This window comes from Lathyrus oleraceus, chromosome 2 (genome assembly GCF_024323335.1).
Source record: "Lathyrus oleraceus cultivar Zhongwan6 chromosome 2, CAAS_Psat_ZW6_1.0, whole genome shotgun sequence".
Lineage (NCBI taxonomy): Eukaryota > Viridiplantae > Streptophyta > Magnoliopsida > Fabales > Fabaceae > Lathyrus > Lathyrus oleraceus.
This window is the reverse complement of record NC_066580.1, coordinates 283,132,340-283,147,253: the sequence shown is the minus strand read 5'-3', so window position 1 is coordinate 283,147,253 and position 14,914 is coordinate 283,132,340.

Sequence of the window (14,914 nt, the reverse complement as noted above, 5' to 3'; positions counted from 1 at the left end):
TGGGATGCTATACACTCATGAATCTAAATTTGTGCTATCTGGTTATTGTGATGCTGATTGGGCTGGAAGTGATGATGATAGGAAAAGCACATCAGGAGGATGCTTCTTCTTGGGGAACAATTTAATATCATGGTTTAGTAAGAAGCAAAATTGTGTGTCACTGTCTACTGCTGAAGCTGAATACATAGAAGCTGGAAGTAGTTGTTCTCAACTGGTGTGGATGAAACAAATGCTGACTGAATACAATGTCATGCAAGATGTCATGACATTGTACTGTGACAACCTGGGTGCTATAAACATTTCTAAGAATCCTATTCAGCACAACAGGACAAAACATATTGATATCCGTCACCATTTTATTAGAGAACTCGTGGAGGATAAGATTGTAACCTTAGAGCATGTTGCTACTGAGATGCAGTTAGATGATATTTTTACAAAGGCATTGGATGCCAATCAGTTTGAAGTCTTGAGAGGAAAATTAGGGCTTTGCATTTATGAAGACTTGTAGAAATTAATATGGAGTGGGAAAAGTAAGCAAAGTAGTGTCTATGTGGCTAAAATAAAGCGCCCCCATTATGGTAAATCATCACCTAGTTTTGGAAATACCATCTATTACCTTTTCACACGCAACCTCACTACCTACTCCAAATCTTCCAACTCCCTGCTTCTTCCTCACACGCCTCTGCTAGGGCAACTCAAATTTTTCCACAGAAACGTCAAGATGTCACAACATCAAACTACGTCTAATTCAAAAACTACTAAGACTACTCACAAGGTTAGCGTTCCTTCCATGGACATTCACGATGATGAGATTTTGGATATGGATCCTCTATCAGTTATTCCCTGCGAAGCCCTTGATCTAAACCATTCCATGGATGCCTCAGCTTCTGCATGCCCCAATCAAGGTAACAACTCTAGTATCCCTTCTAGCTCAACTCATGCCACTAGTTCTAAGGAAGATTTACACCACACTGATCGTGTCATAAGGAACCTAGTCACTAGAATCCTTAATGAAGGATATTCAGTGAAGGGAGGATCTTCTCCCCTGTCTAAAAGGTACCCCTCTCATGAGGTTGCATAACATAGTGAGAAGAATAACGATTCCTCCAGTTTTGAGAAGGACATGGCTGCTGAAGGTTTGTGCTCTCTAGGGAAAATTGTGTCTGGTAAAGGAAAATATGTGGCATCTAAAACTGCCAATGCTTTGTATTCCGAGAAGCATGATGTTGCAAATGATGTGATTGACCTAGAGGATGATAGGTCCGATGAGCAAGAGGATAGCTTACTTCATCACTTAAAGCCTAGTGTGGCTAAGCGTATGAAGACTCAAAAAGGAAGATCTGTGGCTGAAAAAATGTAAGCTAAAACAGCTAAGAAGACTGCTGGTGTTGGTCCTTCCAAAGCTTGGAGCGAGCTGAAGGTGAGAATATTGAACATGCTAAGGAAGCTGAAGCCCACACCTCTAGTGAGAGGTCTGGAACTAATGATGAGACAAGTGGCAGTTCTGTTTCTAATGTTGATGAAGTTGCAAGCCCAAGCTCCTCTGATTAGCTCCTTTGAATTTGGCCCCTATTGATGTGATGATTTTTGTTGCTGTTATGATGGATTATCTTGATTTTGGCAATTTTGTTTTGCTGTATTCATGTTTTGTTGGTTTGTATCTCAGCTTGCTTACAGCTGAATATGTACTTGGTTTTGTAACCCTTAACTTTTGACATTTTGGTTTATGACTGAATAGAGATTTATGTTGTCTTTTTGGTCTCTTTTGGCTAAAAGGGGGAGAAGTAGCTATAGCTATAGATGATGTTGGAGATGATGTTAGAGATGACGTTGGATGATTGATACAGAGAGGGAGAAGAGGGGGAAGTGTTCTGTCTGTGTGAAGCAGATTGGTGCTTGGTGTGGACTAGCTGAAGGGGTCGTGTGTTGTGTTCTGAACACAAGCGCATGTGTGTTTACAAGTTGTTATTTTTGCTAGAAATGTGTGTATGCTAGCAATGTATGTATGTTTACTTTTGCTACTGAATTGATACTTTATTTGATTTCTTGTGAACGTATGATCTGATGTATGTTTTAGCCAAAATTTGCCAAAGGGGGAGTTTGTTAGTTCTATGTGTTGGCATCAATTCTGGTAAAACATAGAGTTATCACAAGTTGTCACGCGTGTTTTCTTGACATGTGATATCAGCTTCCTGCATGATGTTTAAATATGGTTGTGCAGGATTTAGTTAAGATGTCAAACTCGATGTTAAGACATGTGTATATAGAACATTTAGTCTGAATGTTATGCATCTTGAGATTGCGCTTTACATGCAAATTTGTGTGTGATTATGTTAAGATTGAATGCGCTATTCAAGGAGTAATTTGATTTAAAACCAGATTGTTCTATTTTCAAATAAGGGATGATTAGATGCTATTACTTAGAAGATACGCAAGGAAAATAGAATTAGGGTTTTATGCTTCCCAGGCCCATTCAAAATCTTCTATTTAAAGGCCAATTTAAAACATGGTTTAAAACACACAAGAAACGAACAAAAGAGTGAGAGAGTTTTATGCTTTTAGTCTTATGTGAGCTTGTGCATTGTGAGCCATTCATTCATCTTAGTGATGTTTGAATTGGACTGACTTTTGTGATATCAGCTTCCTGCAGGATGTTTAAATATAATTTGTCCACTCTAAGCTTTGAAGCACGAGTGTTTGTTTACTTGGTTGAAGCTTTTAAGCAAGATCAAGTATGTGTCCTTGAAGAGTGTTTTCTGTCTTTTGTATTTTTTTTATATCACTGCTGTGATTGAGGGGGGTTAGTAGGGTCTCATATCTAAGAGTTCTTAGATAGAAGTCACACGGGTACAGATTAGGTGAAAAGACTGTAACTTGAAGTTGTTTATTGAGAGTCTTTGAACTAATTATGTTTAGTGGATTTCCTTACTGGCTTGGTAGCCCCCAGGCGTATGTGAGTTTGCACCGAACTGGGTTAACAATTGTTTGTGTCACTTGTTCAATTGTTTCTTTGTTTTTATCCTATTTATATTGTTGTTCAGATATTAGTGTCGTGACATTACCTTCGATATCTCATATCTGATACTAGAATTTCAGCTTCCATCATAGCTGTTGTACCCCAAAATTTTCCCTCCCCTTTTCTTAATTATTCATCCAACCACTTGATTAGGAGATCACTTACATACATTCATAGTTCATCCACATGCATCATCCATTATGGATTCAAAAACTTGGGCTTGTGAAGCTAGAGTTTGTATGGATGTCAAGGCTCAAAAGCATGGTCTAACTATATCATCGGCATGGGGGATGTGAAACCCTAATTGTGGTGGCAAAGGCTTGCATTAAAAGATTTGTCCAGGAAATCCTCTAGGGTCTTCAAAACCCTAGTTTCTCAAGGCACGGTGTCATGGGGCTTCCCTAGACCTTGTCTTGGCCTTCAAAACCCTAATCAGGAGATGGTGAATCAGATGAACTTAGTAAATTGGCTGTGCATCCATGACCCCTAAATCTTCACCTTTTCTCAATATGCTTGGCCTAACCTTACCCTGGGTTTATATGAGCATTGGTCTTGGTCCAAAGTCATGATGTTGTTCATGTGATTGTGGATACATCTATGGTTTTGATCATCCAGACAACCAAACTTCTTGTGTCTCAAGCCACTTGCTAGTCATGCCATTGACTCATGAATATTACACCAAAACCCTAATCTTATGACCTCAGTTCATGATCTTGTTAACATACATTATTAGTCAAGTTACTTTCTTTTCAAAGTCAAACATTCAAGTCACAAATAAACCAATTGTGAAAAAAAATTCAAATCATTTTTCAAACCATTTCATGTCATTTTTAACCATTACATTTGACTATATACAAGAAAATACAAGTCTTGACATTTTTGACCAAATGTTGACTTTGGTCAACATTTAACTTTTTGGTCAACTTTGACCAAAGTCAACCCAAAATCCAAAAACCCTAAATATTACACTAACCAATAATCAGTTGTCCATTTACAAAGAAAATGTAAAAAAATGACATTTGACCAATTGTTGACATTGGTCAACAGTTGACTTTTTGGTCAACTTTGACCAAAGTCAACCCTAAAATCATAAAGCCCTAATTTCCCAAACCTAATCACATCACATTGGTCTTGGTTCACCATCCTAAGGCCATGATTGCTTGCTTTCACCTTGTTTCTTTATTCATAAGTAACCTTGCAAATATCATGACCATTTCCACAAACCTACAAAACACCAAGTCATGAAAATTGCAGCATAAGATCCAGCCCTAAAATCAGTCCATGAACTCATTCATACAACCACATAAACATTTCCTAAGACACCTTGAAGACCAATTGGCCAAAATTCAGCAAGAAATAAAAGCTTACCATGGTTGCAAGCACATGAACTTTGTCTTGCCTTGCTTGCTGCTACATACCTACATATGTCTTGCTACATCATGCAGAATCATTGTAACAAGACCAACAATGCAACCATCAAGTCCTGCATCTAACCAACTTGCAACATGAACAGATTTACATGAACCATACAACCTGAACCTCCAACAGACAAAAATTCCACACAAAATCATGGGTAATACAATTAGCATGCAAATAGTTCAAGCACTGTCTGCAGCATGATAGTAGAACAGAAAAGCAAACCAACTTCTATAAATAGCATCCTGCAATTTTACAAACCATCCACATCTTATAGCCAGCAGGAAACCAAGTCAAAGTTTTGTTGCAATGCATAAACACAAGTCAGCAAGCACCCTGTAGTATTGCTAGACAAATTTTGTGTTGGCCATAAATCTTGTAGAGCCATGCCAATCGTGCTTCATCACAAGCCATGCTTACCTACACATAGGAAAACCAGAGCCTGAAACACTGTATTTAAGCAAGTCATAACCACAAATAAACACCAAGTCAACTTGCAGCAAGGAAATGATTGCAGGCCTAATGAAACATATGAACCTGAAACAAACCTATTCTAAATCCATGCCGAACTTGAAAGGTCCAAGCCAAACCTTCAAAGCCTGTTAGCACCCTGCAGCCATCTGTAAGACCCCAATTTTGTCCCTAAGATCCCTCATGGCATCATATCATATCATCACATTGCCTCAAGGATCATTGTGCACCTTGTTCCTTCCCTGTGGGTGGGCCATTCTTTTGAGAGTGATTTCTTGATCACCAAGCATGTTTTGCATTTGTATATCATTACTTTTCATTTGTTCACTAACCAAAAGTACAAAAATATGTCATCTAACCCTTGTCTTGCAGATGAAGCAATCACAGGTCAAAGCAGTCAAAGGCAGTCATTGAGCCATAAGTGGTGGCCATTCTTGAGAATTTGGACACCACAATCATTCACAAGAGTTCATATGAGCTATGATATCATTTTGAAGCAAAATCCCAAGTGGTAGAGGCTTCAACTTCATCTGAACATTGCCAGGTCATCTGAAGACCTAGAAAGTCAACTACCAAGTCAACTGTGGATTTGGAGGTGGGAAGTGATGGGAAATACTTCATTCATGTTCAAACAAGTCTCATTTGACATTTTAAACACTCTCATTGAAGGATTTGAAGTCAGGTCAAAACTTTCCAAAAATAGAAAGTGACCTATAATTCAAAATTGCCAAAAATGGAAAGGTTTTAACCTAACTTCAACTTCAAATTACATCACCAAAAAGATTCAAATGAAATTTTTCTGAACATGAAAGTTGTAGATCTTTCTCTCCCATTTCCAAAAAGTCCAAGATCATCCATTTCTCATGTGTGGTTAAGGAGATATGATCAAAACATGGCCAAGTGTACTTGAAGATTCAAATGTGCATAACTTCTCAACCAAAGCTCCAAATTGCATGGCTCTTTTTGCATTATTCTTGTTTTGACCTATAATTTCCAAATCTTGCATTGCATTGCATGAATTGTCATCACATGAACACTTGCCAATTTTGGGATTTTTGGAGGGAAATTTCATCATTTAAATTTGGTGCATAATTTAAATATTTTGCCTTCACCATTGGTTTCAAAAATGCATTTTAAGTGAAAAACAAATAATTTCGTGTACTGTTCACTCATAATTTTCATGCACAAGGGTGAAATGACCAATTTGCAAAACACCTCAAATTTCCCTAATTTTCATTAGCATTTGGTTAAGCATGATTAGAGCTTGATTAAGAGGGAGTATAAAGCATGAAACCCTAACAGAATTGCAAGAAACCACATCACAATTTTCAGATCTCAAAATTTTTCACACTTTTTTCTCTCAAATTTTTCTCTCCATTTCTTCAATCAAAGCACAATTCATTGCCTATTTCTTCATCTGGAAGCATCATGAAGCAAGACTGAACCTAGAATCAAAGGAATTCGTGCAGTTTGAGGCAGCTTGAAGCTTGAAGCTCAACAATGGTGAAATTCATTTCTGGCTGAATCACGAGCAATTGGACCTCAAGCATTCATCCATTCACTTGTACCAGCTTGCTAGAAGACATTTGAAGCATTGCAAGGCCTGGATTCATCAAATTCCAAAGCTGCTCTTCAAGAGGTCACGAAATCCTTTCTCTCTTTTCTCAAATTGCTTATCCTAATGTTGTAGATCATGTTGTTGTGGTTAATCTGAGCTTTGAATCACTAAAATCCATGCATTATTGAGTGAGATTCAATTGTTTATAGTCTTGATGATGAAATTTGTTTCGCTCGATCCAATTGATTCATGATGTTAAATGCTATTTCATTGCTTGATTCATGACCTAGGATGCATGTGCTACATGTTGATATGCTTAGTTTTAAGATCTGGAAAAAATGTTCATGTTGTTCTTGAGCTTCCACAGTTCATGGCCGCGCGAAGAAGATGATGTTCAGAACTTTACACCACGCTTTTGATCCATTTTATGCCACGTTAAACCGTTGCCTGATGTTCGCGCTAGGGTTTTGTTTTAATTGGATGCATGCAGCGCTCATGCAGCACTCTGATTGGCCAGAGCCAATTTTAAGTAAAACGGTGCGTTTAGCACCTGGCGCCACTATTTAAATCTGCTTCGTGTTCGATTCCTGCCGTGCCGAAATTTCAAATGCCATGCCATATTATTTCTTTTCCCTCCATTCATTCATATGCTATGCTTCATCATTTTTTTAATTTTTCATCATCTTCCAAAATTCATATTAAATTGAAAAATACTCCAAAAAATCTGTGGTTTTTTGCATGATGTCACATTTTCTGTCTACTATTTTTTGGTTATTTTTCCATAAATTGTGCACGGCTGGAAACTTATTTTGCCTAGGGTTTGTGAACATGTATGCTTCTTGTACCTTGCCTTGCCATATCTTTTGTGAAATGCTGAGTTTTTATCCAATGCTTCTGAAAATTTGCATGATGAAACTAGACACTTTGCTTGATATTATGACGTTGATTTGGTATTTTTACCACTTATAGTTTCTATTTTATGATAATGTGAAGGTAGGTGTTACAATGTGTGTCACACCTTCACTTGTTCATCTTATGTGATGTGTTTGCCTTGCCAATTGATCTCCAAATGCTCTGATTTTTTGCATGATACATATTATGGATGCTGTGAATGAGCATGAATTTTCTTGGAATTATTTGATTGATTTCTGATTTTATTGAGATTTTTTCATTCTGGTTGGTCATATTGTTGCTTTGAAATTGCATTGAACTTCAATTGATCATGAAATGGATTTGGTAATTGATATTGATGTGAGACCTTTTGGATTGTTTCAAGATGTGTTTGAAGTTGATTCATGTTAATTTTCAGCTTCTGTTTTAAATTTTTTCTCCATCTTTGACCCTAGGCTTTGACCTAGTGGTTTGCTTCTCATGTTTGAGCTTTGATTTCAGGTTGAACATCCAAGTTATATAGTTCATGATGCTCCATCACTTGAGCATTTGATGTTTGCCTTTGACTACTTCCATTGGGTGTTTTGTAGGGTTTTTAACTCATTTGAGCTTGACTTGTGGCTTGTGCCTTTGCTTATTGGGTTTGACTGTTGATATTGACTGTGGTTTGATTGTGTGAGTTGTATACTGATTTGTTTGATGTTTCCACAGGTACATAAGTTGCTTAAGTTCACTTTGAACTTGCTTTTGCTTGGTTGCTTAACCACTTAGGTATAACCTCTCTTCTTCATGTAGTCTGGAAGACCTGTCCTGTTACTTGGGCAGGCACCTGTCTGAAGCCCTTCTTAAGAGGCCATGTTCTTGTGTGTTTATTTTTGTGCTAAGCAGGAAAAGTCCTTTGATAAGGCAATTGGCAAATAAAAGAGATGTGTAATCCATCTCCTGCTATTCAGTGTGTCATCCCTTTGCTCACATAACATGTTGATGCATTGTGGATATTAACCCAAGATCTATAGAGTCATTCACTTGTGGAGAAGAGTTCCAACTTTCTGAACTCCCACACTTTCTATTATTCCAAGCTCTCCCAGGCCAGGGATAGAAGCTATGAGGCACACCCCTCATCTCCATTTCATCTGCTTCACCTTAACTCTCAATGTTAAGGTTAAGAGCACAACATACCCCATTCCAGTTGACTTTAAAATCTAACCTTGTTTGAGCCTAATTGCTTGTATATAGTGTGTGCTAATTGACTTGTTTGTCTGCTTACTTGATTCATCTGTGCATATCTGCTTAAGTGTGCCTTTGTGCATTTTATCATCATCATTTGTATATCATTTCATAAACTTTGCTTTATAGCATTTTTTGCTTTGTCCATGGAGGAGACACACATAAGTCCATTACTTGGCAGTTGTTGCTATGATATGATTGGAGACTATTATAAGTCCATTGATTGGCATCCGGTATCCGGTTTTCTTGTTTTCCTTTGTGAGACTAGTGTAAGTCCATTGATTGGCATCTGGCATCATTTGTTTTGTTTTAGGAGATTGGTGTAAATCCATTGAATGGTATCCGGTATCCACCTTTGTTTGTTTAGGAGATTGGTATAAGTCCATTGATTGGCATCCGGTATCCATTTGTTTTGCTTATTTGTTATTGCTCATTGTTGCCTATTCCAAAGGAATCACTTGAATCATCTTCCATATGATTTCAAGAGGTGAACATCTGAGAAGTTTTACACTCCCTCATCTTCCACCTTTTATTTCTTTAAACCTCCACTTGCATGTTTATACCAACTTAAAAACTATTGTGCAAACATTTTCATCTCTTTTCAAATTAGAAACCTAGGCCCTAAGCCTTTGACTTTTTTCAAACTTCATTTTCTCAATACTTCTTTGAATCAAATTCTAATCATACTTTGACCATCTTTTGTGAATAAATTCTAATTGGTTAATCCAACTCATTCAATGATTTTGTGGCCTTGTCCATTCTTGATAAGTTTTCATACATTAGCCATAGGTTTGATTTATCCTAGTTGGTTGATGTTAATCTCACCTTTTGTCCTTAGTGATCGAACTGTAAGACTTCCGTACTGAAAACAGGGTTAACCCCTCTAGTACGTCGAAGCTTTTCTCACATGGTGGACTCGTTGTTTGTATAAGGTTGAGTTTTCTCCCGTGGATAACGAAAGAGCTTAGGGCTTTTGTTTTAAAATCAATTCACATACTTTTGGAAATCTTTTAGCCGAACTACGGCGTTTTGATCCTTACCTTCCATGGAAAGGTACGCAGGCAACGGGTTCATCCGTTCAAACACAAAAACAATAAAAATTGTATATTCTTTTCTCATCCCTTCAATCCATATTTGCACAATAAATATTTCATAAACAAATAACATTTCGTACAACAAGTGTGAGAAGGGCTCCCTAGGAGTACCTAGGACGTTTTGGGTGCCTAACACCTTCCCATTGCATAATTTACCCCTTACCCAGATCTCTGATCTTTTCATTAGTTTTCTATGTGTAAAACTTCTTAGGCTTTTGTTCGCTTTTTAGCCATTCCTTCGGATAAATAAAAGTGCGGTGGCGACTCGATTCTTTGTATGCTTTGCTTTTGGTTTAATCAATAAATCATAAAGTAACGAATACACCGCTACAGAAAAGTGGCGACTCTGCTGGCGATCTGACGCGGCGTGGTATTGCCTACTTTTCACCCTTGTTGTGTGATATTTGTTTATTTGTTATATGACATATTTTTGTACAATTTGGGATAACTGTATTGATTGTAATGTTTGAATTGCTTGATATACAATTGATGTTTTCTTTGGTGATCTCTATGAGATGAGTTCTATACCCGAACTCGAGTGCACCACAGGATAGGAGAATGGCATACTCTCGTCGAATTGTGTGGAGTATTCCTTAACAAGTTGACTTGCGAGTCCATTCACTTGGTGGAGGTCATGTTGGATTAATAATGTCACACAAGTTATTTGTGGTTAGGCATTATTCTTTCAATCATGTGCCTTAGAAGCCAAGGACCTTAGTTTACCAAGCCCATCTTGGCCTATTTTTAGGACGTAGTACGGAGGTCGTTCAGATCTCAGATCTGGTGCGATTGTTACGCGATACTACACTCATAAGAGTCTCTCTTGAGAATATTTTTGGAATACGAGTATTCGTTCCTCCGATAATATCCGAAAGATGGGATAATGACTATGGGAACCTCTGGTAGAACATGTTCGGCAGGTTTAAACCCTAGTACACTCCCTTTAGGTGGTTCTTAACCGAGACTCCATGCTCGTGACTCTCAGCAAACCCATGATTCATGGTTGAGTCGTTCAGACATTCTTAATATCAATGGAACTTGGGTGTCGATAAGGTGTAAACCATAATCCACCAAAATGGATGGTTGATATTAAGGATGATTGAGCCGGTTCATGTACCGTTAATATCAATGGAACTTGGGTGTTGATAAGGTGAAAACCATAATCCACCAAAATGGATGATTGATATTAAGGATACTATGAGCTTTCCCATGACATTTGTCTGGTGTGATTTGCTTGATCCTTGAGTGTGATTGTTGCATTCATGCATTCATGCATTCATCTGCATTCATGTCATCAAAAAAAAATGAGAAAATTTTCAAGGAACTTAAAGGGTTTATTTGCAAAATTTTCAGACATGGAAAGACCAAAAAGGCATACAAAGAAGTACAACTTTAGACAGCCCGATGTGAAAGAGTTAAGGAATCTGACATCTTATGTATTAGATCCCTTGGGTTTCAAAGCTCGTTATGGGAAGCTTCTGCCTCTGTTGACTACTCCGGTTGATGAGGGATTGATGAGTACTTTGGCGCAGTTCTATGATCCTCTGTATCACTGCTTCTCTTTCCCGGATTTCCAGTTGTTGCCTACCTTGGAGGAGTATGCTCATCTGGTGGGTATTCCCGTTCTGGATCAGGTGCCGTTCAGTGGCTTAGAGAGTATTCCGACTGCTCGAGAGATTGCAGACTTGTTGCACATAGATGAATCCCTGATTAAAGCTAATCTGACTACCAAAGGTGGAATTCAGGGTCTTCCTTCTGATTTCCTCATTGCTCAAGCTACCGTTTATGGGAAGACCATGAGTGAGGATGCCTTTGAGGCTTTATTCGTGCTGCTCATCTATGGTTTGGTATTGTTCCCCAACATCGACAAATTTGTGGATGTGGACGCCATTAGGATCTTTTCTGTTCTTAATCCCGTTCCGACTCTGTTGGGTGATGCCTATGTCTCTTTGCATCTGAGGAATGCAAAGGGTGGAGGAGTTATTGTGTGTTGTTTACCTCTGTTGTACAAGTGGTTTATTTCTCACTTACCGCAGACGGTTGCTTTCAAGGAGAACAAGGGATGTCTACGGTGGTCTCAGAGACTCATGTCTCTCACTAATGATGATATCTCTTAGTATGATCGCGTGTATGATACTGTTCAGATCATTGATTATTGTGGTGAATTCCCTAATGTGCCTCTTCTTGGTACATATGGTGGGATCAACTACAATCCTATCTTAGCACGTCGTTAGCTTGGGTTCCCCCTAAAGGATAAACCCCATAACATTCTGTTAGAAGGTGTGTTCTTTCAGGAGGGTAAAGATCCCCAAGGCCTGAAAGCCTGGATGGTCCGCGCTTGGCGCAATATTCATAAGAAGGGTAGAAACGAGTTTGGTCCAAAGAACTGCATTGCTTTGGAGCCATATACTTCTTGGGTCAGACAGAGAGCTTCTGAGTATCTTATGCCATATGACTATCCGAGACCTACACCGTTGGATGTGGCTGGGCCTTCAACCCTCCCTAACCAAGGCGTAGAGGAGTTGAGAGAAGAAGACCTTTCACGTGCCTGGATCCGCGAAAGAGAAGAATTGCTTCAGCAAATCAAGGAAAAGGACGCTCTGATCGAGTTTCTCGAGCATCAGGTGATCGATGATCCGAATGATACTTGGACTTCTTTGCTTCCTCAGTCTTCCAAATTCTGGAAGAGGAAGTATGATCGACTTGCGAAAGAGAAAGCAGATATGGAAGCTGCCTATGAGAGAGAGATCAAGAAGCTTTGTGTATCTCGTCTTCCAGCATCCCGAGCTTCTAGGGATCCACAGGATGTTTATTTTCCTTATCTCTTGTAATAATAAAAAATGTTGTACTTCTTTGTTTCGAATATATTTGATGAGATATTTTCCATATGCTATTAAATGTTAAATATTCAAAAATTGCAAATAGAACCCTAAAAGTTCCTTGAAATAAAAACAAAGCATATGCACAAGCATCACATGCATCATTTTGCATAAGCAGGTTGTTCTGGTCTTCTTGTCTGTGGCCTAACTCTGTGCTCTTCATTTATTTTGAAGACAAGTTGACTCACCGATACTATACCAGAGCCAATTCTGCAAGAGTGATGGATCAGTTAGAACAAGAGAACAAAGAGCTGAAGGAAGAAGTCGCCCGTTTGAGTGCTCTGATGGAGCAATTTCTGGCTGCTCATAATCAACCTTCTCCACCTCCTGCAACTCCTCCCCAGAGGACGGTTATATCTGAAGTGGTTGCTTCGACTGTGCCAGCTGCTAGTGCTCATTTCATGCCGAATGCCATGCCAGCCGGGTTTCCGTGGGGTATGCCTTCGGGTTTCATGCCAGATATTCCAGCTCCTACCTTTGCTTCTATGCCGGCATCTAGCCCGGTCCTTGTTGCTCCTCCTCCTGTCGTGCATACTGTTCCCAGAGTTGGCGAGAGCGGGCAGCTCAGATTACTCCTCCGCTGGAAGAGAAGGAGATGACTAAGATCTTTCTGAAGACTCTTAGTTCATTTTATTATGAGCGGATGGTCGCAAGTGCTCCCTCTGATTTCACCGAAATGGTGAACATGGGGATGCGTCTGGAGGAAGGTGTCCGTGAAGGACGGTTGAGTAAAGATGAGAGCTCTTCTAAACGGTATGGGGCGTTTAAGAAGAAAGATGGGGAGGCACATGCTGTGCAGTCTCATGCTAAATCCAAAAGACCCTCTGATAAGAGGAAGCCAGTGCGTCATCAGCACCAGGTGGCTAGTATAGCACCCGTTTTTAGGGATAATTATCAACATCAGCAACATCAGCAATATCATCATCAGCAACACAATCAGCAACAATCTTCTCAACAGTATCATCAACAACAGCCTCGTCCACAGCAACAGGCTTACCAGCCTCGTGGTAGCACCAGTAATCAGGCCAATCTGAACTATGATAGGAAGAAGATCAGTTTCGATCCTATTCCCATGTCTTATGCAGAGTTGTATCCCTCTTTAATAGAGCGGAAGCTGATTACCCCGAGAGATCCTCCGGCTATACCGGTCAACCCTCAGTGGTGGTATAAGCCTGATCTGCACTGTGTCTATCATTTTGGCGCTCCGGGCCATGATGTAGAAAACTGCTTTCAGCTGAAGACTAAGGTTCAGGACCTTATGCGATGCGGCATACTGAGCTTCGAGGACTCAGGCCCGAATGTTACGAAGAACCCATTGCCCGAGCATGGGAAATCAGTGAACATGGTCCAGGGGTGCCCTGGGAAATATAAAGTCAAATATGTGAGCCATATTCGACAGTCATTGGTCGAGTTGCATCGTTTGCTGTGTTAGTACAGTCACATGGAGCACGACCATGACAGATGCCGCATCTGCTCCGTTAATCGTCTGGGTTGTCGCCAAGTGCGAAGAGAGCTCCAAGAGCTGTTGGATGAAGGAACCATAGAGATTCTTCAGGATAGAAATGTTGATGAAGATGAACCAGAAGTGAATGTTATTTCTCCTGTGTTCAAATTGCCTGAGCCTGTTGTCATCCGTTATGATGGTAGCAAGCCGAAGGTCTCTCCTTCATTGGTGATCAAGCCTGCAGGCCCTATGCCTTATTCTTTTGAGAAAGCTATTCCCTTTCGTTACAGTGCTGTTACTGTCGAAGATGGGAAAGAAGTGTCGTTGCCTTCAACTTCGGTTGTTAATATTGCTGACGTGAGCGGGTTGACCCGTAGTGGCTGTGTGTTTTCTGCACCCTCGAAGCCTCATGTTGCTTCTGATTCTGTTGAGCGTCCAGTTGGGACTGCGGTGAATGTTCAGAATCTGGCACTTGCTGTTGCCAAACCCTCCTCTGTACAAAAGACTCCTGCTTCTTCTGTTGGCCCGAGTGGCGTTGTGAATGAAGAATGTGATGAGATGTTGAGGCTCATCAAGAAGAGTGAGTACAACGTTGTAGACCAGCTTCTACAAACGCCGTCCAAGATCTCCATTTTATCTTTGCTTCTGAATTCAGAACCCTATAGGGAGGCTCTGCAGAAAGTTTTGGATCTGGCGTATGTTGATCATGATGTCACGATAGAACAGTTCGACAGTATCGTTGCAAACATCACTGCTTGCAACACTTTGAGTTTCTGTGACGCTGATCTCCCTGAGGAGGGAAGAGACCACAACATGGCTCTACATATTTCCATGAACTGCAAGACTGATGCCATGTCCAACGTGTTGGTGGACACTGGATCATCTCTGAATGTATTGCCGAAGACCACTCTTTCGAGA